At 42.0% G+C, this 24,409-nt stretch overlaps 1 protein-coding gene across 1 annotated transcript in view; it reads right to left on the minus strand.

Annotated features, from left to right (window-relative positions):
- Positions 1 to 20,729, minus strand: part of KCNN2 (potassium calcium-activated channel subfamily N member 2) — a 214,882-nt gene extending 194,153 nt beyond the window's left edge. Inside the window, 1 exon segment of the mRNA XM_077746313.1 lies at positions 20,644 to 20,729. The gene's annotated coding sequence lies outside the window, so the exon portion shown is untranslated.
- Between the last annotated feature and the right edge of the window lie 3,680 nt (positions 20,730 to 24,409).

Genomic DNA, 24,409 nt, shown 5'->3' on the forward strand with positions numbered 1-24,409 from the left:
GGAGAGAGAGAGAGAGAGAGAGAGAGAGAGAGAGAGAGAATCTTAAGCAGGCTTCACACTCAGCACAGAGCCAAATGTGGGGCTTGATCCCATGACCGTGGGATCATGACCTGAGCTTAAATCAATAGTCAGAGGCTTAACGGACCGAGCCACCCAGGTGCCCCAGAATAGCTTATACTTTTAATCAGCATGGCCCCTGCAATTTGAAACCCTAGAATTATGAGAATAAGCAAATGAAATGAAATAGATGAAATCTTTGCCCCCTATAAACTCCCAAAGAGCTCATCTATACCTATCCCTGGTGGAGCTTTTTACATTTTCAGCTTTTGACTTGTAGATATTTTTGCATATGTTAAAACTCCCAACTATATTCTCAGCAACCTGTGAATGAATCTGAATTTGGTTGTCTTACAGCCCCAACCGGTAGAACAAGATCTTGAATCCAACAGGGTTTCAACAGTGAATGGGCCAAACCCACCAATACGTGTTCTCTGAGTAAAAGATCATTCTACGTTTGTAGAAAATTTTGAATACCTTTCAAGGAATGCAGTCCTGTTACAGACACATTTATCATTTAAAATACGTAAGCCAACTGTAGTCTGATAGATGTTTATAAAGAACATACTTCACTGTTGAAGAAGAGAATTAATCATTGTTTTTATGTAATCAGTGCCTCTAAAGTCCTTGAGGATACTCAAGAGCAGTTGATTTTCTTAAGTAGATTAATTATTTATGCTATAAATTTGCATAGTCAATTCTGTATAGAGCATAAAGATACATTTTATCACAGCTCCTTAAAATGCCACAAATTCTACATTAGTGGGATTCAAATTAATGAGCCTTCTTTGTTTCCTGATGTTTTGTTAATATTAATAAAATACCAAAGAATCTTAATGGCCTTCAAGTGGCAGATTCACTGCTAGTGAGCCTTATCCCGTGTCACACTACCTTGCTCAGACTGAGAAGGAAGAACAGAATTTTGTAGACTCGTTCACCTTCCGTCACCCAGCACTCCCCATCCTGTGCCCCCCACCCCATCTTCCATTTCTAGCCCATTCACTACTCTCTCTTTCTGTGTCTCCGAACCATGAACTATTCTAGACTTTTCCCCTCCCCAATGCTCCTGTGTTCGTTTTTCATTTCCATTGTCTTCCTCCCAAGCCTACCCTTGCTTTGTCTCCACACCTCAGAATGCCCAATATTTATCATCAGTTCTACACCCAGAAACAGGTTTGGTCCCTTCAGTCAGTCTAAGCAGAGCCATCTGGCCACCTGTTGACATTGCAGCTCTTCAAGCAGTAATGGAAAGAGAGCCAACAGTCCACTAGAGAAGCAGAATACTCAATGGAAAGTTAATTCACAAAGATAAGGTGGGTCAGCTTTGTAAATGCAGACGTGGGTATCATGTTGTTCTTTCATGCTCCACCGTCACTTAATAAACCCTGGGCACCTGCTGATTTTTTTCTGCCTTCCACTGAGATATAAAATTCGGTAAGTCAAGATCATCCCATCCAGCAGGGAAGTCCAGTGTGGGAGAATGATCCCACTCACAGGTAACAAACAGCACAAATAGCAAGTCCTCCAGTGTGGGCACTCGCCCACAGGAGCCACCGGAAAAAGCAACCACAATCATCAAAGAACACTTCACGGAGAATGAGTTTTGAACTGCACCTCTATGAATGAGTGAGCATTTGTCAAACAGACAGATTGGGGACAGTCTGCTCCAAGAAAAGGGTACCGACTCTGTAGAGGCTGGGCATTGTTAAGAATCCTATTCTGTTGAGAAAGGTACCCATGAGATTGCTATTTAGAGGACAGGTGCTGCGAGGTGGGAGGAAATGAGAAAAAAAAGAGAGCTTTGCACAGGATAACTGGGGCCACTCTGAGAACTCTGTCATATTGTATGTAATTTGGAGTCTTTGAAGAATGAAAGTCATGCAATCCAACTTTCTGAAATGTAATAAATACCTAAGCTGGGCCTGGGTATTGCAGGGAGTTTACAACTAGTCTGAGGGTACACATGGAAAGTATGTGGAGTGTTTCCATTATAAGCGTGTGTGCATGTGTGTGTGTTTACGATGGGGAGTGGGGTGTAGGGTTAGTAAAGAGCACCTTGGGACAGAGCTCATACCATGAAGTGCCTTCTCTGGGCACAGTAAGCCTAACACATGGCCGCTCCTTGGGTGAGAAAATGGAAGAATCTGAAACTCAGCCTCAGCACCGTAGCTCATACTAGAACTCATTTCTATTGCAGGCATCTAGATAAAGGTCAAGTTCCAAATAGGAGAATGAGCTGTACATAGTAACTGAACAGGCTGTTCTGACATACTCGGTAACACACTGGGCTCCATGTAAGAGAACAAAGTCTATGGGGGACAGAGCCAGTCTTCCCTTCTCTGTTACAAACCACTGCAGAGGGTGGTGCTCACAGGGGGGTTCAGGGACGCTGTGTGCAGAGAGACTGTGCTTAGCAGAGCAGGAGGGAAAAGGAGGACAGAGCAACATCAGGGCACCACCATGCCCATCAGAGAAGTGGCAGCAGGCAGGTGCTGAGGGAACAGACTTTCCAGAGATTTAAAAGTCTTCAGTGAGCTAGACTTGGCAGGGGGTTGGGCACTCTGCATTAGGAGATGGCTATGGTGTGCCAAAGACATTCAGGAATGGATACTACTAGAATCCAAGGAGAGGAGGATCCTAAGAGAAATGTAGGCTACAGAAAGAACAGTTATCTGGTAATACAGGAAAGGAAACAGAGGCACAAATATTGGTTTTGGGGCTACGAGAAGGTTCTAAGTAAGGAATGATGAGGACAGGCATGAATTTGGGGTAGGGCTAAGGGAATATAATTAAGGATGGTATGAGGCAGAAAGGTACCTTTTCTGCCACCTAAAGAAACTAATGATGAATATCTTGTGGTATTTGCCACCCACAAGGTGGCAGTGTGAGAAACAATGATCAGAAGTGTCTAAAAGTGAGCTCTGATGCCCATGTGACCTTGCTTACAATGACTTAGCTAAGATGGGCTGAGGGTAGACAGGTCCTCCCTATAGGAAGGGATGCTCCAAAGTTCAATTTCTTAGAGGAATGTGACTTCTTTACTGAAAAGGAGGAATAGAGCTTCTTTTGGACCCCCTTGTGAGCAGGCACCAGGCAGAGGGCTGCCTAAGCCACACCTATAAACTTCTGTCATTCACAAAGACCACTTGGCATTGACCTGTTGATTCCCCACTGACAAAGTCACACTCACATACACTGAAATGAGAGGATAAGCATGGGGAAGGCCAGGAACATGAACTATCTCAGCAAAGCATCCTGGGAAGGTGGGAAGATGGCAGCGAACTGGCAGAGGTTGGGGGTGGGGGACAGACGAAGGTTCTTTTTCTCTTGCTACTTCGTGGCTTCATCAGGTTCTCCTGTCCTCAGTAAAGTCTATTCCTTAACCCATGGTATTATAGCTTCTGGAGAATTAGTGTCAGACTCTGGAATATGCCAAGTGATAACAGGTCCATTAAGGGATCCAACTAACATGACTCAGGGTAGGGTCTTAGGAATGATTCAACCAAAGCTGGCACATCCTGCAGTTATATACTATAATAAGAGCATATGACATGATAGAGACTGTGGTTAGAGCCTCACTCAAAACAAAACAAGACAAAACAAAACAAAAGCCATTCACAAGTTGACTGATAACTACAACCAGGATAAGCCTCAAAGTACATGATACTCATGCATATGCCCAGAGACTTCAGACCTACACCTCTCTATATAAAAGGCCATTTGTTTGCCTCTTCAGTTAGTGACATCCATAGGTTTTCTGGTAGAAGTAAAATCAGATGTCATTTTAAAGGACTGGCTGATTCAGGTAGTGGTAGTAGTTCTACAAGGAAATTAAAATTAGAAGGGTACCAACAACTTACCATGTACTTATTGTATTTTCATAAACCTCTTTGATTTATAAAATTACACCAGCTGAACTCTCCTCTGGGGGCTGAATAATAAACATGACTTTGTGATTGCCAAGTTCTGCCTCATCTTTGGTCCAAAAGAAGGCATAGCACAGAAAGAGCACAAATTGAGACATTTTCTAAAGTTTACTTAATTATTTTGAGAGAGTGAGCACAAGCAAAGGAAGAACAGAGAGAGGGAGAAAGAGAGAGAGAGAGAGAGAGAGAGAGAATCCCAAGAAGGTTCCCCACTGATGCAGGGATCGAACTCATGAACTGTGAGATCATGACCTGAGCTGAAATCCCAAGAGTCAGATGCTCAATCAACTGAGTCACCCAGGCACCTCGAGAAACTTTCGGCCAACCCACTGCCACTATCAGAAGACTGCTCCTTTGAGTCCACAAATTTAGTTTGATCTGGCTTTCAGTTATTTACATAATTCCAAGCTTCTCTACCTTCCAATATTTGGTTTCTTTCTTCACTTATTTATTTTCACGAGTTCTGCTTCAGCTCTCACAATATAGTTGAAATCAACTCAGAATTAACTGTTTTTTTTTTTCCGGGAAAGCCTTGTGATTTTGGTTTGTGCTTTGAAGTGATATAATTACGCAACTGTGTTAACAGATCAAAAAGCACTGCACCGAAAACGTTTACTGGAATCCCACTGTGTAGTGAAGGACATTCCAGAAGAACAGCTTGGTTCTGGGTGCTGTGGGACTCTGCTCCCAAATATACAAGTCTGAAATAAGACCACCTTGCAAATATCTATTTCAAGGGAGGCAGATGAGAAACTTAACCATGATACTTTCATACCCGCTAAGACTTTGTTTCAGTTGATAATTTACTATTTGTCTTGAAGGGCAGATTGCTGGGATCACATATCTACTTCCTATAGTATCAAAACCCATATTTATTTTCATTTGGGCTCCAGGAATATGTGACTTGTTATTGATAAGAAACACATTGTTTTCAATTCTTTCTTGCTTTGATCTCACTCTGTCTCGTGTGTGTGTGTGTGAGCGCGCGCGCGCGTGCACGCGCGTGCTCACGTGCGTATGTGCTTGTGCTGTGATTTGCTCTTGGCCCCTTTAATCTGGCTGCTTCCTGAATAATATTCAGTGGGAGGTGCTAGGTGGAGGAGGGAGAACGCTTCCCTTCTGCAGAATGTTCTTTAGCTTATAAACAGTATCTTTTCTCATCTTCCAAGTCAGAGTCCATTGTCACTAACAAAATAATCTGGTAGATCCCAAAAAGAAAAGGCTGCTATAGCCATGGAGCAACTTGCCAAGTAGAAATGCAAGAACAGGACCCATGACTTGGAATAATAAACAGACTGAAAGACCACAATTTTTAATAGGATTTCCTTCATAAAATCCTTTATGGAGACACCTAGCATGGTCACAAGGCTGTGAAAGCAACCAGACACAGGCAGAGAGCTGAACTGTGACCAGAGAGCAGAAAGAGAATTCTAACCACGTTGTGGCAAGGCTTGGCTTAGAGAAATTGTGCAGAAGCACAGTTTTCTAGACGCACCCACCCTTTAACACATGGCTCCAGGTGGAGCTGGCCATGAAATGGCTCATTGAGAAGCTCATGAGACAGAACAAAGCCCACGTGCTCATGACTGTGAGCTCATGACCTGAGGTGAAACCAAGAGCTGGACCTCAACCAACTGAGCCACCAAGGTGCCCCTGTTCTTCAGTGTCCTATCACAGTTCTCATTTCCTTCTGAGCTCTAACCTATGATGCCTTTAACACCTATATTTCTAGAACAGTCTTCACAAAGATTCAGGTATTCTTTAAGACAATTCATGTTTTTTCTACCATGTTTCTGACTTATTTAAACAACCTCCACTGGGTGAGTTATCAATACCCATTTTCTTACAATCAGCCTGTTCCAGACAATCTTGGTGTTGTTTTGTTTTGTTTCCCAAAATTCTTCCAGCCTTTGCCCACTGCCCAACTCCAAAACCGCTTCCATATTTCGGGTGTCCCACAGCTGGATCCCACATCTAGGGACGAAAATCTTTATTAGCTCTTACTGCTGCTATAACATATGAAGACAGATTTAGTGGCTTAAAACAAATCACTTTTCTTATAGTTTAGTTTTGTAGGTGAGAAGTCCAACATGGATTTAAACAAGCTAAAACCTAAGGCTATGTTCCTTTCAGGAAGCTTTAGGAGAGAAGCAATTTCCTTGCTTTTTCCAGCTGCTAGAAGCCACCAATATTCCTTGACTGGCCCTATTTCTCCATTTTTCTTCCTTCATCAACATTATATCTTTCTGACCTTTCTTACGTAGTAACACCTGCTTCTGACCAGACTCTGACCATAACCAATAAAGGCTCTCCACTTGAAAGTACTTGGTTGACAAGGTTATGCCTACCTGGGCAATCCTGGAAAACCTCTACATCTCAAGGTTCTTGACTTTACTCAGATCTGCAAAGATCATTTTTCCACATTGATCCCACTCTGTCTCGTGTGTGTGTGTGTGTGTGTGTGTGTGTGTGCATGTGCGCATGTGCTTGTGCTGTGATTTGCTCATGGTCCCTTTAATCTGGCTGCTTCTTGAACAATTTTCAGTGGGAGGTGCTAGGTGGAGGAGGAAGAACCCTTCCTTTCTGCAGAATGTTCTTTAGCTTATAAACAGTAACTTTTCTCATCTTCCAAGTCAGAGTCCATTGTCGTTAACAAAATAATCTGGTAGATCCCAGAAAGAAATGGGTAACATATTCACATGTCCCAAGGATTAGGGCATGGACATCTGGGGAACATTATTTTGGGGTACATTATTCTGCCTACTGCACTGTCACTTACTTTGAATTTCACAGGATTCAGTACACAGTATGTGAAGAATGGGTCATAACAAAATTATTTTTTAGTGGAGAAGACAAAAAGATGGTCAAATTAATGATCATTTTCATGCACTGTGTTTTCATTTCTACTCCACATCTACTTTTTAACATGTTAACATGGATTCTAACAAGATTAGGTATAGGATAATGATGTCATTATTTTAGATTTTATAGGGCTTTATAGAATCCACTGTGCTTTCAGGTCTCACGGATGCCATAATTACATCTTTTGGTTTGTTTACATCATGATATATATTTTCTACGTTCAATGTGTTTTCTGTCCTGCTATCTAGACAAGAAGAATATATCATTCAGTGAATGTGAAATTGTTTACTAAATTAATCTGATTTATGCTGTAAATAAAGAAATAAATATTTTATTACCAAGTTAACTTTGGTTACCATTATTATCTTTAAGGATTTAACCTTAAAGTGGTTGACCTGCATTGACCAACTCAATGCAGATGCAGTATTTGGAGCTTATGATAGCCATAAAATGAAATGAGTACTTCTATTATTTTTAATTTACAGGTAAGAAAAACTCTGCCACATAGACCTCAGGTAACTCCATCAAAGTTTTGCAACTTGTTAGTTACAAATCCAGGTTTAAACTCAGAAAGTGGGGGCACCAGGGTGGCTCAGCTGACCCAGCGTCCGACTTTGGCTCAGGTCATTATCTCACAGTTGCTGAGTTTAAACCCCATGTTGGACTCTGTGCTGACAGCTCAGAGCCTGGAGCCTGTTTTGGATTCTGTTTCTCCTTCTCTCTCTATGCCCCTCCCTTGCTCCTGCTCTGTCTTTCTCTCTCTCTTTCTGTCTCTCAAAAATAAACATTAAAATTTTTAAAAAATAAATAAATAGGGGTGCCTGGGTGGCTCAGTCAGTTAAGCTTCTGACTTTGGCTCAGGTCATGATCCCACAGTCCGTGAGTTTGAACCCCACGTCAGGCTCTGTGCTGACAGCTCAGAGCCTGGAGCCTGCTTCAGATTCTGTGTCTCCCTCTCTGTGTGTCCCTCTCCTGCTCGTGTTTTTGTCTCTCTCTGTCTCTCAAAAATGAATAAATGTTTTTAAAAAACAAACAAACAAACCCAGAAAGCGTGACTCCAGAATCTATGCTCTTGACCATGATGCTTTGCAGATTCCTAATGAGATGATTTACTGTTGACTAGCTTTATAATTAGGTAACCCTAATGTAAGCTGGGCTCCTCATTGTCCAGACTGAGCAGAGGCTCACTTATAAAAAAAGCCTAGTAATTTCGTTGTGTCCAAACACAGTGCCATCAAAATGTCAAGTATAGTTAATATATCAAACAGATAACAAAGGAAACCTTGCAAGAGATTGCAAAGGTTCTCTTCAGACCAATATGACTTTCAAACTCTCTTACATGCTTAACTGAGGCCACCAACCTCTATAAAAACATTCTCCTCTTCTCCTGCTCAGTCAGTTCAGCTCAGGTCATGATCTCACAGTTTGTGAGTTCAATCCCACGCTGGGCTCTGCCCTGACAGCTCAGAGCCTGGGTCCTGCTTCAGATTCTATGACTCCCTCTCTCTTTGCCCCTCCCCTACTCATGTTCTGTCTCTCTTTGTCTCTCAAAAAATAAACATTAAAAAGGTTAAAAGAAACTCTTCTAAGACTTAAAAAAATGTATTCACCTACTAACACATTATTTGTCTCCAATTAAGCTACTGAACACCTCTGACTTTCAGTTATATGGACTGAGGAGTGAAATGATTGGACTAGAAAAATTTTAAGGTCCCTTCAAGAATGAAAATTCTACCATTTTTTTTTTTTTTGGTTAAGTAACTCTTACTACAGTGGGTTCTACAAACTCTTTTTGAAATACAGCCAAGAAATGTGAAATTCAAATTATTAAGTCTCTGTGTTATTTGCAACTTTTTTTTTTAATTTTTAAAAAATGTTTATTTTTGAGAGAGAGACAGAGACAGATTGTGAGCAGGGGAGGGACAGAGAGAGAAAGAGACACAGAATCCAAAGCAGGCTCCAGGCTTTGAGCTGTCAGCACAGAGCCCAGTGTGGGGCTTGAACTCATGAACCAAGAGATCATGACCTGAGCCGAAGTTGTTCATTCAACTGACTGAGCCACCCAGGTGGCCCTGTTTGCAACTTAATTGTAAGTTTTATTGCAACAGAATACAGATACAGAATGAGATTTCCAGTTCTCTTAGAATTTCATTTAAAACTTCCTACTGAGGAAACTGGGAAATGAATTCTATCATATTCTGAAGAGAAAAGCTAGATACAGGTCTACAAATCTCTGCAAAGTGTCCAATGACCCTTGCACCTATGAGCTGATGTAAGAGAAGGCAGAGATCCATTACAGAGAAGAAACTTCCTGAAGGGCCTTTCATAGTTGACAAGAACAGTGTGACATTTACCTTTCTTCCCTGGGCTTCTAATTCTCTGCCATCAGATCAAATGACAGAGGCAAAGAGAGCTACTGGTAAAACAAAAACAAAAACAAAAATTGGTTGACTTCCAGAAGAGGGGACTTCTAGCTCATCATCACCACCCTGCTCCTTAATTCCTGAGCTATAAAAGAAGGTAGGCCTGCCACATGCTGCTACCAGAGAAAAAAGATCATAACAGAGTTCTTGGCAGAGCTCAGGGCTCTTGGAGTTTGGAAGTACACAGGGACACAAGACTCCTCTTCTGTAGAAGACGAAGGTGGGAACACATTTGGAACCACCCTCAATATACAATGAGGAGAGAGGACAACAATTGGGGCAAACTGTACTTCTAGAGTTTGGAAAAGCAGAGTGTCCCAGCAATCAACTCAATGCTCAGGAAGGCAACTTGGCTCAACTGGGGCAGGAGCTGGGGTAGGGTCTTAAAAGGTCCAACTAGAGACTATCTCACCCCATCAGAGATTTGTTCTATAATGTGGGGGCCCCAGTGGAGAGGGTGTCTGCTCTAGTGAACCTTGTGAAAAAGCTAGCATTTCAATGCTTGCCATGATACAGAATATTTGACAGGTAATAGAACTGAAAGAGCATCAGTGAGGGAAGGAAGGAAGGAAGGAAGGAAGGAAGGAAGGAAGGAAGGAAGGAAGGAGAGAGAGAAAGGAAGGAAGGAAAAGAGAAAGACAGAGGAAAAATAAGACAACCTCTACTCCTTTACCTGTCACTATCCCCCACCTTATGCTTTTTCTTGAATGATTAAGAAAGAAAATGCATCAGGCATTGAGAGGAACAGATCATCTCCCCCACCCCCACCCCTGGCCCCCATTCCACTCCTACTCCCTGCCCCGGCTATGGAATCACCAGCTGGGGCAGATCTGGTGAGGAAGAAGTTAGGAATCAGATGAATGCTTTAAATATTCCTACTTAAATTGGACTGAGGTGTTTTGTTTTGTTTTGCTTTAACCTTCTTTTTTTTTTTAAATATTTTTATTTATTTCTAGGAGAGAGAGAGAGAGAGACAGCGTGAGCTGGGGAGGGTCAGAGAGAGAGGGAGACACAGACTCTGAAATAGGCTCCAAGCTCTGAGCTGGCAGTCAGCACAGAGCCCGACGCGGGGCTCGAACCCATGAACCGCGAGATCATGACCTAAGTGAAAGTCGGACACTTAACCGACTAAGCCACCCAGGCGCCCCTGCTTTAACCTTCTTTGATGTAATACTCTCAAGTACCCAGAAAAGGTCTGGGGGCTGCCTGAGATAATCACTCAGATTAAAGGAATACAGAGAGCATTTAAAAGAAGTGATCTGAACATAAAGCTCTTACCTGTTTGCCCATTCAGTACATCAGTTGATTACCCTTGAATCTTTTCCTCTGTAATGATTATTCATTCATATTGAAGGAGGGGTGGAGAAAATGGGGATTGGATTTTACTTCTGTCAAAATTTCCATTTAAGAAGACAAGAAGGTATCACTGTTGAATATTTTCTCCACAGGAGCTTCATGAAAAGAACCAAGCTGGATGGGAAATGAGAGAAGTCTTTTTTGGAGCTCTGTGTCAAAGGCTACACTTGATTCCTTGGACTAATATCCAGGAGGAAGATGGAGAATTTCTACAAGCTGATTTTATGTGTCATAGTTAGCACAGAAAAACCACATAATGAGACAGAAGACGGGATGGTGCAAAGTCTCTTTGGTTTAAATTTCTTAAAAAAAAAAAAGAGAGAGAAAAATGGTGGTATTTTAGTATTATAATGGAACACTGAATAAAACACTGTAGAACATTTTTATAGAGTTTGATTTAGGAGCAAGAAATAATTGTGTTATACTACACAATTCTGTTTTGCTTAACCTGGACGCAATGTAAGTCAGACTTTTTCCTAAATGCATAAAGATTTATTTACCATGAACAAGGAGTATAACAGCATCATGTCAAAAGAGTAGAGACTTTCATATAAAACAATCACTTCCTACCCAGCCACTCACCTCAGCTTTAAATATATTTATGGGTATTAAAGAACTACCTTTTATCTCTCTGAGCTTCAGGCTGTATTCTAAATTGCTATATACGAGAGCATTCATTTCCACTATGAATTTCCACTGTGTTTCTACAAACGGCCAAATGATGATAGAAAGCCTGGGTCTGAACTGCTAGGAGGTGCATTTGTATAGCGTCTGCTTTCTTTCCCTTTGCAGGACTCTCAGGGAAATGCCTTGCCCCTGTAGGAAACCTGCCTGTAGATGCCCCAATGGAGATGAGCTGGAAGCCCCGTCCTACGGAGGAGAACATGGTAGGAGACTGACCACAGAAGAGGTCAGGAACCTCTCTCCATTCCCACCTAACACATAGCCTTGCTTATGAAGGTCACCCCTGATAAACTCTATTTTCCCTATTCTTGGCAAGTTACCTGTTGGGATGCCATTAAGGAATGTGTCCCCAGAGTTTCGGTATTTTGCACTGATGTCTAGATATGGTGGAGGGCATCAGAAAGAACACTAATTCTAGTGATCCAAGTGTAGGATGTAACGCCTGATGTCTCACTTAATATCTTTGAGCTTTAGTTTACCCACAGTGAAATCATTGTTCTCCAAAGTCTCTTTCAGCTCTACCACTTAAATTGTTGAGTGAAAATGGTGGAAAGGAGCACAACCAAAACAATGAAATAACCACACTTATAGGAAATAAACCTTTCCAAGGAGCAGACAGCAAGGAGTGTGGAGGAAGGGTTAGGAAGAAAGAGAATTTCAATGCAGCTATAATTTATATTCATGGCATATAAGTTCAGTCAGTAAATCATGAGCAAATTTAAGATTACAGAAATAATGTAATTAAAGTGCCTGTCAACTAGTGAACAGTAATGCGGAATAGTAATTTATATATATTAACTTATACATTATGAATAATCATATATAATTATATGTTCTCATACAATACAGCATTATATTATAATTATTATAAGTATATAATTACATATAATGGTATGATAATATAAGATATATACTATAGCTACAATTTATATATTATTTGAAGTCTCAACTCTTTTAGATCTGGAGTTATAAATATATGCATTAAAGAAAATATATACTATTATCTACATGAGCAGCCATCCTTCAGATTTTAGTAGCAAAGAAAGATACTACAAGACAACATCAAGGGAAAAAATAATGGCTGCTAATAATAATTTGGCAACAGACTTCAAATATTCTATAATGAGTTGTAGACAGTAGATAGGGCACTTTGAGTGCCTGTCTTTAAACTCCATTGACTTTTCCTCAAAACACAGCTTTATCCTGCCTAGGCAAAAAGGAAACTTAACTAAAAAGCACTTCCAGAAAGCAGAAATGTAGTAAGTCCAAGTGAAGGGCAGGCAGGTAACAAGCAGGACATTGTCAGGTGCAGAGCAGACCTTGGCGTTGCACAGTTTGGTTGCCTGAAGCAGCCATGCAGTGATGGAACTAAAAGCATGGGGACATGGGGGGTGGGTACACACCTGTTTAGAGTATTGATACAGTACAGCCAATAGCCAGGTGTACTGTTGGTCAGTGGCTTCCTCTGCCTATTAGCTCTGCCCCTCTTGGTGCCTTTCCTCTTCTCCCATCAGTGTCTCCCAAGCCATTTCACCATCACATTTGAGCCGCTGTGAAGATTGGTAGGCACACCGCCCATCGTGGGCAGTTCCGTGGCAACCCATCATGCCCATCTTGCTCGGTATGGCATTATTACGGAATTGCAAGTAACAGCTAATGGGTAAGCCAATTTCATTTCTATTCATATTCCCTGACTCCCCCGACATTCAATCTGCTTCCTGCTGCTTCCCTTATTACTTCAGTCCTATACTGACTGATACCACCAACAGCCTCCTGATCTCCCAGAGCCACTACTTCTTGTCTGAAGCATGGCATTAACCATTAGATCGACCTCCAAAATTCCCACTCCCTCTAATTCCTACTACGAGCTGTAGCACCTATCTCATGGAGGGGTAGGTCTCTTTGGAGTCAACAACACTACCACAGTACACCTAAAGCCAAAACTGGGGAGAGGATGGTGTCAGATGTGAAAGTAAAATCCCAAGAAGAATCAAAGTCAAGAGGAGGTTAATCTCAGGCCAACACGTGTTGGAGACCAACCATCACCATCTAAGGGAAGATATCTGTTTTTTGCTATCATTGCAAACTCAAGTTAAACAATGCTTAATAGAACTGTCATGAGCCATTTGGGGTCTTTTGATTAAGGGGCTGGGGTTTCCAAAGTAAAAATCACTTTGGAAGAGGGTTGCTTAGCTGAGAGTCTATGGAGAAATTGATTCCTAGTGGGAGCCTGAAGGCCAGGTGATGTAAGCTTTGCACAAAATGTATTCCTCTGAGCTGGATTTGAGACATTACACAGCTGGCTTCCCGGAAAAAAAAAAATGAGATCAATAAGCTTCCAAATGTCTGCAGTCCAGACAAGCCTCTATTTTCTTTCTATGTCTACAAGATCTCAATGAATGGGCTATGTCTCAAAGGCAGAAAGTTATAGTAGCAGCAAAGGGTCAGCTGGGGTTCATTAGGAAGACAGATGAAGGCATGAACGAAGGGCCAAAAAGAAAACAAAACAAAACCCAAAACCAGCTGGGAAGATGTTGCAAGGATGCAGCCTTGCTGAAAAGCCCCTTCTGGAAGGCATTTGCTGGTCTCAGCAGGCTTTAGCCTGAGCCCAGGATCTGGAATTTATTCCATAAACATTTACAAAGTAACTGCAGTGATTCAAAGAGCACCCCAAACCATTCTTCTCTTTGCCTTCCTTTCGTGCATATGTGTATCTCAGATATGACCATGATTCTCATGTGTGAATATATACATATTTATATATCACATACACGAGCCTTAATACTATAACAACTTTATGAGAGCATGTTTTAAGTGGCTGGGCTAGAAAGCCATATGTATTAAATATTTATACATATTGTTTTGTTTCTTAAGTTTGTTTGTTTGTTTAGAGCATGCATGAATAGGGGAGGGCTGGGAGTGGGGGGCAGGCATGGAGAGAGAGAATCCCAAGCAGGCTCCTAATTGGCAGTGCAGATCCCGATATAGGGCTTAAACTCATGAACCGTAAGACCATGACCCAAGTCAAAATCGAGAGTCAGCAGCTTAACTGGCTGAGCCACCCAGGCACCCCTATACATATATTTTTAACATAATTGGTGGGAATATGTGTTTCCTAGATGGATTAATTTCTGGGCTCATGTTAACAGCTTACCATGCATCATCATTCCCGAGGGCCCTGGGCTTCTGAACCCTGAAGCTCTGGATCAAAGGGAAAATACCGTTCAGCAATACACAGTTGTCTATCTGGAGGTCTACTTCTCCCCAGATGGGCAATCTTGAACAAGAGACCTAACCTCTCCAAGCCTCGATTTTGGTCTTTGTACATCAAATGGTTTAAACCAGTCTAATGATTTCCAAATCTTATTTTCTGAAGTTCTAAGTTTCCCCATAGGTATCTTTTTTTTTAAAATTTTTTCAATGTTTATTTATTTTTGAGAGACAGAGAGAGAGTGTGAGCAGGGGAGGGGCAGAGAGAGAGGGAGATAGAATCTGAAGCAGCTCCAGGCTCTGAGCTGTCAGCAGAGACCAATGCGGGGCTCAAACTCCTGAACCATGAGATTATTACCTGAGCTGAAGTCAGACGCTTAACCAATTGAGCCACCTAGGCCTCCGCCGCCCCCCCACCCCCACCCCGAGGTATCTTAGATGCCACTTTAAGGGCCAGGTTAAGGCTGAGGTAACCTCTCACTCCAAGAAAGCAGTTCTGGTTCTGTCTTCTAGGTTGGGACTCTGCACAGGGTGTCACAAGCTAAGAAGAAGTTTGTTGCCAAAAAGGAATTTATAATAATACAGACCTGTAAGTTCTGTAAGGTACCATATCACACCTCCTATAAGTCAGAAGCTCCCCTAACCGCTTCCATTTGGGGGGCTCCTCATAGATGAAGAAATCCTAAAATTGGTTACAAAAATGATGAATTATAGAAGATAGGTGAATATCCCTCAGTGCTATCAATGTTTCTCAATGCTGCATGCATAAACTTACAGGAGACAGCCTCTCAATTGAAGGTCCCTGGTTAATGTGAGACCTAGGCTAGATGGTTTTCTTGTCTCCCTTCAAGACTTACCCTGAGGATAATATCTGGTCTCTGCCAGTCTCCCCACTCTAAGTATCCATGCATCTTGGATAACCCTGGCTTCCACAAATGGATGGTTCCAGTACAGTCACTCCATGGAAAAGCTCCTCTGTTCAGGGACCCAGAGAACTCTTTAAGAATTCTTTATATGTTTGTGGGGCACCTGGGTGGCTTAGTCGGTTAAGCGTCCGACTTTCGCTTAGGTCATGATCTTGCGGTTCTGGGTTCGAGCCCCGCGTCCGGCTCTGTGCTGACTGCCAGCTCAGAGCCTGGAGCCTATTTCAGAGTCTGTGTCACCTTCTCTCTCTGACCCTCCCCTGCTCACGCTGTCTCTCTCTCTCTCCTAGAAATAAATAAAAATATTAAAAAAAAAGAATTCTTTATATGTTTGTTACTTCTTTCTAGCTATATAACCTTACAAAGGGCGTTAACAAGGCTGCTTTATTTCGAGAAACACATCCTTTTGACAATCAAAATATTTAATTAGCCCAAATCCAATAAAATAAAGAAATTTGAATAGTTGTCTGAATTTGCAGTAATGGGATCTGACAACTGTTGCGGTCTGTTTTTAATCAATGCTGCTTATTTCATGAAAGATGAAAATATAATAAAGTATTTCATTTTTAAACCATCTAAGCCCTGAAAACAGCAATAAAATAGTATGAATCCTAAATACTGAAAACAGTCCCCCCCCCTTTTTTTGAAGACAGAGAGATATAAAATAGAAGAGATGTAAATAAATAAATAAATAAATAAATAAGTGTCTGCCTCCCCTGGGTCGTATAGCATAAGGTTGTTTATTTTTGAGAGAGACAGTGCATGCATGGGGGAGGGGCAGAGTGAGAGGTAGACAGAGAATCTCAAGCAGGCTCCAGGCTCTAAGCTGTCAGCACAGAGCCCGACCCAGGGCTAGAACTCATGAACCACAAGCCCATGACCTGAGGTGAAATCAGATGCTTAACCAACTGAGCTACCCAGGTGCCCCTAAAGCTATTTATTTTAATTGCTTTCCATGGCACACAGTAAACTTGCCTTTTTAAAAAATGTTTACTTTTGAGAGAGAGAGAGCAGAAGAGCAAGCAGGGGAGGGACAGAGAGAGAAGGAGAGAGAGAGGATCTGAAGCAGGCTCTGCACTGAGAGCGCAGAACCCAATGTGGGGACTCGAATCCATGAACCGTGAGATCATGACCTGAGCTGAAGTCGGATGCTTAACTTGTCTTTTGATAGCTTTGTAAAACAAGTGCTGGCACCCCATTTGACCAGATGCCGAAAGAGCTGGAATTATTTTATTAGAAGCCTGTAACTGGTGAGTGTTATTTGAATTAACTGGCTTCACCTGTTATAACAAACCCTTTATGGGAACATGACCCACGACAAGGAAACAGGAGAGCAAGAGGTGTTCATGTCTTCCTGGGGTAGAGACATTTGAAAGCCATGAAGCATGGATAAGAGGGCTCTGATTCCTGTTGGCCCCCATTCTAGCATTCCTACGCTGGGGTCACCGATACCTTCTAATTCCACCAGTTTCATGGTCTATGAATCAAGCTAGGCTGTGAGTATGCAGGGTAGCAATCAAACCTGTAGGGTCTGTCTAGAGAACCTAGCCTCAGGGACATGCTCAAGCCTGCTAGGAACTTCGGTCAAGGCAACCCTCTCTAGTTAGAGCAGTTTTCCATTTTAGACCTTCCTTGATCATTAGGGATTAACCCCTACAGGAATATATCTTTGGCACTTGCAAAAGTGCCTCATGGTTTGGCGGGCTCTCAAGACCATCCAAAGACCCATACCATGTAGCAACTTATATCCTGTTAAGGAATACCTTTGACTCTTATGCTTCAAACCTTCATATACAAAAGGGAGACACTTAGCAGGTGAGTGGGCCTCTTTGTACCTATACTGCAGACTGGCTATTTTTGTTCTACACTTTTGCTACCTTGGCAATAATGTTCTGGTGGAAAAATACATATTCTTGTTGAAAAGAAAATCTTCTGCTGGTTCAGCGATGAAATGAATGGAAAATAATGTAAGTCCAAAGCATAGTTCTCGACCAGAACTTTTTTAAAACAAGTTTTGAAGAGGGGACAGCTACATTAGAAAAGGCAGCCCTGTGTACAGAGATGGTAAGAAATTCAGTGGTTGCCAAGAGCTGCTAGGAGAGAGGGAGGCAGAAGGGAAAGGTATGTCCAGCTGGAGCCCAAGGCATTCTATCCAGCAGTCTCTAGAATACTGTAATGGAGGGTATATGCCATTAAGGATTTTGCAAAAGCCATAGAACTGGACAACCCCAAAGTGAACTCTAATGTAAGTTAATAATAATAACGTGTCAATATTAGTTCATCGAGGGTCACAAATGTACCACTTCAATGCATGATATTAGTAGGAAAGCTATGTGTAGGGGCAGGGGCATACATAGGAACTCTGTGCTTTCTGCTTAACTTTTCTATAAATGTAAAACTACCCTAAAGAATATTCATATTTTTTAAGTTTCTTTGTTTATTTATTTATTTAGAGAGAGAGAGAGGATGAGCATTGTGGGGGAGGGGCAGAGAGAGAGGGAGAGAGAGAATCCCATGCAGGCTCTGAGCTGTTAGCACAGAGCCAGACACGGGGTCAATCCCACAAACCATGAGATCATGACCTGAGCAGAAATAAAGAGGTGGAGGCTCAACCTATTGAGCCCCTAAAGAATATTCATTTTAAAAATTGCATCAGAAGGGGCACCTGGGTGGCTTAGTTGGTTAAGCATCCAACTTCAGCTTAGGTCATGATCTCATGTTTCTGGGTTCGAGCCCCATGTCAGGCTCTGTGCTGACAGCTCAGAGCCTGGAGCCTGCTTCGGATTCTGTATCTCCTTGTTTCTCTGCCCCTCACCCTCTCATGCTCTGTCTCCCTCTGTCTCAAAAATAAATAAAACATTAAAAAAAGTTTTAAATTGCATTAGAAGGTGGCTCCAATCTACACATCAGGGCCAACTACATAAACACTGTAGGAACAGAAAAATGATACATGAGACCATGTCAGCAAGTGCTTACACCATGTGCAAAAGTGGTTTATCAAAGGAAAAATAAAATGTTCATCAAAATGAAATGTGCAGTTATCTGGTTATGACAAAATAAGTAAAGAAACCCTCTCACTGAATAGCCATACTGGCAGATGCCAAAAGCCCAAACAAATATTTCTATGAAGCAACCAGTAAAACAATTGGAATGACCACTTCCCATGTCAATTTTAGGAAGCTTTTTCGTAAATGTTCCATGGTGTGAAATTAATAGGGGAGGGCCACTTAACTGCAAAAACATGCCTTCAGCGTTGAAGACACAAAATGCACATATGTTAAAGGAAGATGCTTTTTGCAAATGTGTATATCTAAGAGGGAAGAAACTGTGGAGTCTAAAAAAGTCTGAGAGTAAGTCATCTCTGATACCTGATGGCTATGCCCTAGCACTTCATGTCACCTTCCTGAGCTGAGGAGACGTGCTTTACGCTGCCAAGTAATACATTTCTTCTTCACTTTCATCTTTGTCCACACACCTGAGTATCTTATCACAGGTTTCTAGCAAAAGATGATCAGGTAGTAAAGGGCTGGGCTTATTTTAGTAGCTGTCTTTAATAGCTACGTGCAGACAAATGACGTAAGCTTATATATCTAGAACTGTTAAGGGTCTGAAAAGTATCATTAAAAGTCTTCTACTGGGGTGCCTGGGTGGTTCAGGCAGTTAAGCATCTGACTCAGGTGGCTCAGGTCATGATCTCAAGCTCCATGAGTTCGAGCCCCACATCGGGCTCTGTGCTGACAGTTCAGACCCTGGAGCCTTCTTTTGATTCTGTGTCTCCCTCTCTGTGTGCTCTTCCCCTACTCATGCTCTGTTTCTGTCTCTCTGAAAGATAAATAAACATTAAAAAAATTTTTTTTAAATCTTCTACTGCTGAGGTACCAGGGTGGTGAGTGCGAAACTCTTGATTTCGGCTCAGATCATGATGTCACAGTTTGTGAAATTGAGCCCCGTATCGGGCTCTGTGCTGACAGCACAGACACAGAGACTGCTTGGGTTTCTCTCTCTCCCTCTCTCTCTGTCCCTCCCCTGCTCTCAAGCCTAGTCTCTCTCAGAAACAAAAAATAAACATTAAAAAAATCTTCTGTTGTTTCGTGGAGAGGGGAAACCGAATGTACCTTGAAATTAATCAATTGAGAATTTTTGATGGCCTCAGGAAGATCCCCTTGTGAATGAGAAGGTCCACTTGTATTTGAAGACATCGACAACATTCAGTGGCCCAGCAGAAGGAAAGTGAAAATTCCCTTCTATTTCAGAATAAATGTTCAAATGATGAAACTAATGGATCAGGAGCAATGTAATCAGAAGCCAACGGGACAAAAACCAAGAAAATGTGTAAGAGCAACTCATACTAATATCTGCTTTTCTCCAGAGATCAAAATAAAATTTCAGAGAGGCAGGCGAGCTTATAAATACAATAGCTGCACAGCAAAATCCAAAAAAGCATATTTCCAGCTCAAAATGTAATTAACCAGGTACTTTGCAAATACTGACAGTTGGGGGTTTTCAGTCTTTACCGTAGATCTTCCTTGAGCTACATAGGTTACTGAGAAAATGAACCATGTTACATAGCAATAACAAAGGCATCACTTCGAAAAGCATCACATAAACATTGCCTTGAAAACTGGGAGGTTGCTAGGAAATTCTGTCAAGTGCAATCCTCCCCAGTTAGAGCTGATTTTTCCATTTTAGATCTTCCTCAATCATTAGGGCTTAACCCCTACAGGAATTTACAGGATGACGGCTTACATACCTCCGCCAATTTTAAATTTTCCAGGGGTTCCAATCAATCCTTAGAAGGCCTCAAGCATTAGTGCTCAGAATTCTGGGCAGGGTCAGCTGTTCTGGGAAAGGGCAACACTTGTGTTCTTGACCATACGGGGATTTGTACTTGAACAGAAGATGGAACTAGGCTGGGTCTGTGAAGACATTCCCATTTCCCTTTTCTATTTCTATAGAATGGATGGGGGTGGGGGGTGGGGAGGAGGCTTAGTAACAAGCCAAATCAAATGATTTGAATTATTTTAAGAAGAAGCAATTCACTGCACTGGTTGCCAAATTTAAAATGCCTGGACAGCCTGTTCAAAGAGCCAGCAGCAGGAAGAGAAGAGATCATGCCAGAAATTCATGCCAAGAGGCAGAGAGAGAGAGAGAGCAGGGGCAGCTCCCCGTCCTATAAATTAGCATTTCAATGGTCCAACTCACCAGGGGGCTGAGAAAGCCGCTACTTCTATTTCCAATGTGGAAAGATCTTTCTTTGCATAGATACAAACAGGAGTAGATAATACAAGAAATAGTCCATTGTGAGGTTTGGATTCTTCTTCCTCTCAGTATGAAGAGCTACTCTGTGTGCTGCACCTGACAAAACAAAACACGTTTGCATTCACTGTGTGTATGCAACTTCACTACACCTTGTGAGACAGTATGACTTTCCTCATTTACAGATGAAGAAGTGGCACTCTGGGAAAGTGTAGCTGACCCAATGTATCAACACAGTAAGTAGCTGAGAGGGGCGCCTGGGTGGCTCGGTTGGTTGAGTGGTTGAGCGTCTGACTTCAGCTCAGGTCATGATCTCATGGTTTGTGGGTTCGAGCCCTACATTGGGTTCTGTGCTGACAGCTCAGAACCTGGAGCCACCTTCAGATTCTGTGTCTCCCTCTCTCTCTGATCATTCCCCACTTGCACTCTGCCTCACTCTCTCAAAAACAAATAAACATTTAAAAAAAAAAATACCTTAAAAGAAAGTAGCAGAGCAAGAACTTGTAAGTGTAGAGCAAGCACATTGGAAATGAAACCGAACATTCATCCCTAATCCATATGTAAACACCTTATTAGTTACAACAGTAATAAAGTGAGCACCTAGTAAATATTTGGCTCTGTGCTAAGTATTTTGTACACTTGACTGCTGGAATCTTGATAAAACAAAGCAAAGTAGAGGGGAAAAATTCTTTACATCAATGCAAGACACAAAGTGGACAGAGATGACATGAGAATGATTTTCTAGGAGGGAGCCTACCAAAGATAGTGAAAATAAAAATTTTTTTTTTAAATCGTGAGAGAAAGAGAGTGTAAGCAGGGGAGAGGGACACAGTGGGAGAAAGAGAGAGAGCAAGGGAGTGGGCAGAGAGGGAGAAACAAAGAGAGTGAGAGAATCTCAAGCAGGCTCCAGTGCTCACTGTGGAGCCCTATGTGGTGCTCAGTTCCACAACTCTGGGATCATGATCGGAACTGAAATCAAGAGTTGGACACTTAAACTACTGAGCCACCCATGCACCCTGAAAATAAATTTTTTAAAGGAAAAATCTAATTTTCATCCAACTGAAAATGAAGAAGGGTCTGCAAGGGGTGCTGACCCTAAAGCAGCGTCTCACTGGACAGGTTCCATATCCATGGCTATTACACTATTGAGATTCTTATTTTATAAATCAGTCATTGCTAAATAGAGTGACTTTAATTTCCGGAATCCAAAGAGGGTCTTCATCAACCACAAATGAGACAATAAATGAAACACTCTTTTATTTCCATTTTTACCTCTTATTTCAATAACCACAAACATGCCTTGGTTCAATCATTTTGAAATCAGTGTCCTTATCTTTTTAGGAGGAAATTTGTCAACGCCTAACATTAAAAAAAATGTTAGGCATTCAATGCAAAGACACAAGATCGCTTAAAGTTCACACAGACTTAATATGATTTTCTTTCATCCAGCCATCACCCACATTTAGAGAAAAGTAGTCTTCAGCCAGGAAGTTTGCTTATTTCCAGACTTGTGTGAGACAGGAAACTGTCAAGTGGCTACAAAAGCAGATAGACTTTGATTGATGGGCAACTCCAACATTAAGATATATCGGACTGTAGATCGTGATGTACCTCATTTCCTGGCACATACCCGCCTTCAGGAAAAGGGAAATGAGTTTTGCTTTAAAAACAGAGTATTTTGCTAGACACAGTCAACAGGTGATGAACGTAGACATCTGCTTCATATATGCCACTTCCTCTACTTCCAACTGAACTTTATGGAAAAGGGAACTATGATTTTTATCTGCCCATTTTCATACATAGCACCAACCCTTCAAGAGCTTATAATTTATGAAATATCCGCATCTTGATACAGTCGCAGTTGCTATGTCCCGTCTCTCTCATTTGTAATTTTCCTGTTTTCCCCGAATAGATTTTCAACAGTAACTTGAAAAAATTTAACCTTTAGAAATGAAGCACGGATCTAAGAAAATGACAATGTTGAACTGCCCCATGTTTATGAGTAGAGTGATACTCTTTCATTTGTAATGTGTTTTAAAACTTTTAATGTGCTTTAGAGGTTGTTGTTTTTTTTTTTAATGGAGAAAAGAAAATCTGAGAGATCCCTTCTGCACTGCTGAACTGTTCTTCCACAAAGGCGCTCCTGAGAGGCAGTCCTGTGTTTGTGCAGTCTTTCATTTATTGTTTGGAATCTGGTCACTAGAGCTTTGTGGTTTCTGTGAATCCTCTCTCTCCTTCCCCTTCCCCCTCCCTGCCTCCCTACCATAACCTTCCCTTTCTCTCTTGTGGTAGTGTGTAAACACAAGAGGGTACCATTGCCAAAGGGCAGACCAGAGGACTTAAAATCTCACAAGGGGAACAGAATAAGAATCGCAAATAAGACCAGGACAGAATGTGCTGGCTCTGCTGCTTGCCGCCTTTCTTATTCATGCACTGATGTTACTGCGCACTCCCTCTGTCCAGAGTACTCTGCGGGGATACCAGTGCTCTATGACACAGTCAGACACGAATCCCGCTTTCAAGCTGTCTTCATCCAGTAAGGGCACTGAGGCATGCACGCAACAGTAATCCCGACAGTACGCTGTGAATATTAGAGAAGGGGCACCAAACGCTTGACAAGAGGGTGGTTCCTGAAACTTGAAAGCAACAAGGAAGGACTTTGAGGAAGGAGTCATATTGGGTTGAGCTTTCAGGAGAGCAGAGATGTTCTCCCCACCTGGTGTGCCTTTCCATCTCTATGTCACCTCTCTCAAAATCCAACCTATCCCTTCAGGGTTCAGTTTGGACTCTAGTCTATATGTAAAGCCATTCCTGATGCCAACACCCGAAACTGTTCATATTTTCTTTCCATGCTTTTGTTTTTGCCTTAATTTTTATAGAGAGAGAGCAAGCAAGCAGGAGAGGAGCACAGGGAGAAAAAAAGAGAGAGAATCTTTTTTTTAAATGTTTGTGTTTGTGTGTGTGTGTGAGAGAGAGAGAGAGAGCAGGGGAGGGTCAGAGAGAGAGGGAGATACAGAATCTGAAGCAGGCTCCAGGCTCTGAGCTAGCTGTCAGCACAGAGCCCAACGCGGGGCTCGAACCCACGAACCGCGAGATCATGCCCTGACCCAAAGTCAGACGCCCAACCAACTGAGCCACCCAGGCACCCCATTTTAATTTTTTAAATGTTTTTTATTTTTGAGAATCTTAAGGAGGCTCCACACCAGCACAGAGCCTGATGTGGAGCACAATCCCACAACCCTGGGATCTTGATCTAAACTGAAATCAAGAGTGAGATGCTCAAATGACTGAGCCACCCAGGTGACCCTCCATGTTTTGAGCCAGCAGTCATTCTGCACATCTCTCCTGCAGCATCTATCACAGTCCTTCTTATGTTATACTTGTCTGGCACTTAATGGTTGGCTCTCCCAGACAGTTACCTCTCCATATTCCTTTTGGCATCTAGTCTGGCAGGGTATTATAGCTCCCTAGTGGCTCTTTCTGACAAACCTATAAATGACTTCATCTGCCCTTCTCTTCATTATGTCCACCAGTGCATAATCACACTTTCTGGCCCTTTCTGCAAAGGAATAATCCATGCTATTGTTGCTTTCTCCTTCCCAATATTGGGGGAAAGTACGTTAAGAAGCTTCAATTCATACCCAGTGAAACCTGGACTCAGCATAAGGCTGTACTCTGCATGTGGCCTTCTTACAGGACCACATGTAACTCT

Source organism: Crocuta crocuta, unplaced genomic scaffold (assembly GCF_008692635.1).
Source record: "Crocuta crocuta isolate KB4526 unplaced genomic scaffold, BGI_CrCroc_1.0 scaffold218, whole genome shotgun sequence".
Lineage (NCBI taxonomy): Eukaryota > Metazoa > Chordata > Mammalia > Carnivora > Hyaenidae > Crocuta > Crocuta crocuta.